This window comes from Sipha flava, unplaced genomic scaffold (assembly GCF_003268045.1).
Source record: "Sipha flava isolate LNK unplaced genomic scaffold, YSA_version1 204_pilon_pilon, whole genome shotgun sequence".
NCBI lineage: Eukaryota > Metazoa > Arthropoda > Insecta > Hemiptera > Aphididae > Sipha > Sipha flava.
The window spans coordinates 607474-610858 of NW_020272803.1; positions in this window are offsets into that span (position 1 = coordinate 607474).

The window sequence follows — 3385 nt, forward strand, 5'->3', positions numbered from 1 at the left end:
TGGTTTGTCTTATCCCATTATCGTATAATTATTTTAATTTTTATCTTTACCTAGTAATTAAATTACACCAATATTAATTATCTTTTATTTTATTAGGAACTTATTCAGTATTGAAACATCAGTGGTTTGCTTCTCGTTTTTTATTTTTTATTTATATGTTTATATGTTACTGTTGAAAACATTCAAGCAATGCATTTACAGATGTATAAAAAAAAACAGATATTATATTTTTTACAGTTGATTAGAGTTAGAAGCCGACGAAATTCATAAGACTAAAGATTGAACGAATTATAGAAAAGTAAACGGCGCCCTATTCATAGGCGGGTGTAAGTGATTATCAGGAGTTTAGGAATGTTTGACGTACATATCCCCCGCCTCCTAACCAAAGTTATTCTAGAAAATTAGTTTGCAGATATTTTGTTCGCCATTTGTTTGAATTCGTTTGATGATTATCAGCATTTGTTTAACAATATTATTTATACAATGCCAAAAAAAGGAACTGGGGACATATGTCTACAGCCCCCTAGTTTAAATACTTTGGATATCTAATTTTACTTTACAATTGTTTTATTTTTCAATTGATTGAAATTGTTTGACAATTTTCAAAATCATCAATTTACCTGCACTTCCGTTATAAGCAAAAAACTATTTTCTCGTGCTTCCCTACCACTTTTTGAATATTTAATATTTTTTTACGATCGTATTGTTTATCATTTGTTTGAATTTGTTTGATATTTTTCAAAATCTTTACATTAATTCCACTATTGTTATAAGTAAAAAACCTATTTTCTCGTGTCTCTTCCCGTCTTTTGATAATTTAAATATTTTTATAACACTGATAATTTGTTAGTTTTATGAGTTTTAATAATAATTTCTAGTTAATGTAATTTTTGTTATGAAATTCCTAATCATAATAATACTTAGATGATTTTTGCTAGCTTTTTTTCCTTAACGATTTTTGTTTTTATTTGCATTATATATTGGTTGAATTGTGTTTTCGTTATTGTTACTATAAGAAAAAATAAAATTTGGTAGTTGCAATCAATAATGTTATAATTTAATTATATATAAATTAAATAAATAGCCCTAAAATGTTTGAACTTGATACTCAAATTTGTAGTTCTAGTAGTATTTATTGTTTGGACACAAAAAAAATAAAAAAATAAAACTCACACCATTGTAAAACCAATTCCTTTCATTTGGAATCTAAAATAAGCGTTAAAAAATTTCAAGAATGAAACGTGTTTGTGGACGGTTAAAGAACTTAAAATTTAAATTATTTAAATTTTACTTAGTTATAATAAAAAAATAGATAATGTTGTACTTGTTTGGCTATCATCAAAATATAATATACTGTTTTTGAAAAGTGAAATTACTTCAATAACAAATGATAGTTCAACAACAGACTTTCTACCCATATTGTAAACAGATTAAAACAATTTCACTAATAACAAATTAATTAAAAAAAAAAAAAAAATGTTTGTATGCATTTATTATAACTAATGGACATAGATGCCGGGTTTATTTTCTTTGAGATCAATAAAAAAATAAAAATTAAATTAATTGAAATACAGAATAAAGAGTTTAAATTACTTCAATATGAAAATATTAATCATAGATATAATAATTCAATATAAAATTCGTCCATGGCACACAGACATATGATAGCCTAATAACATAATACGAGTATATCAATTAATGATAACGATCTGTTTAAATGGGAATTACAAAATATGTTTGGAACACTTACATTTTTTTACAAATTATGTTATTTTTTAATACGATTTTAAAGTGTAGACTAATTTTTTGTTAGGATTAGAGTTCTTTAGCTGATAAACTGAGCCGCTACCGTGACTTTACTATTTGTACTACAATTGATAAAATATACATAATATTTAAACAACGGTATTACAAAATTCAGAGAATATTTTTACGTCTTAAAATAATACATTGATCAATTTAGATCAATATTATAAATTTAAAATATCAAAATAATTTTAATATTTGATATTATTTTAACATAACATATTCAACAAACCATAATTATTATGATATGCATTGCATACAAAGTGAAATTGGAAGAATAACATGTATTTTTACTATTCATATATGGGGAGAGGATTACAGTACGGATATTTAAAATTGTCAAACAAATTCAAACAAAATGATTATAAAAAAAAAAAAAAGAGATATCCAAAATATTTAGACTTGTGGGTGCTATGGTCTTATGTCCACATCCCTTTCTCATAGTTTTTGGTATTGTATAAAAACTATTATCAAGAAAATTCAAATAAATGACGAATAAAATATCAGCAAAATAATTTTTTAGAATACCTCTGGTGAGAGGCTGGGGACATATAAGTGAAATGTTTGAACTCCTGAACCACAGGAATTGAGAATCTCGTATTGAAATCCATTATTTTAAATGGCTAATTACAAAATTTAACTATCGTTATTATTGTCAACCAGAGGTAAAATGGACGAGCTCAGTACATCGAATTATTTATATGTAGAAGGAGATATTTCAACGAACGCAGTTCCGTACGAGTTGTGTGATAATACTATGGCGATGTTTTAATTAACTGAAATTTGGGTGACTAAAACACACATTATTTGTCGGTGAATACAGTGGTCGAAAAAAAAGTTGTATACATTAAGTTTACTTCAAATCGTTTATTATTGCATATTAGAACACTGATCGTTGTGTTCGCTTCACGATGTTCCGTTAATTGGTATTAAGAAGGAAGGAAAAAAGAAGACACACAGACACACGCTGATTTGAATAGGATGTTTATAGTTAAAATCTTTATGGAGACGGTGGTAAAAATAAATTAAAAAAACAAACAATAAACCTACAAACTTGCACAGTACAAGTACGTAGGATTGTGTACGATTGGACCAGTTTTCTCCCGAACTTACACGAATAGTTATCTGAACAGATTCTAATCCGATAACGGGGACAAGGACTAATGAATATTGATGAGTTACAGATTATCGTCGATTTATCGGTTCCGCGTACTAATCATACGTGCCAAATGAGCCGAAACGCAGCCCATATAGATTATATACATTTATAATATAATAATAAATATGTGTACAAATCGGGAACAGATGGATTTGTTTGTGTCCACGTTAATTATACGTGCCGTTTTCGTACGCACTGAAACATGACCGACATAAATAAACAACTGGATTATAACGATAACTATGAACATTATGATATTATCAAAAGTCCACAGTTACAACGGTAGTAGAACATTACACTGTAGTGCGTCTGTTGATTTTATAGTGCAAAAACACATGATATATTCGATTGTTAAAAAGTGGTGGCCACTGTAATCGTTTGCATTGGGGACATAATTAAGGGCGTACGAAGGGAGATGGA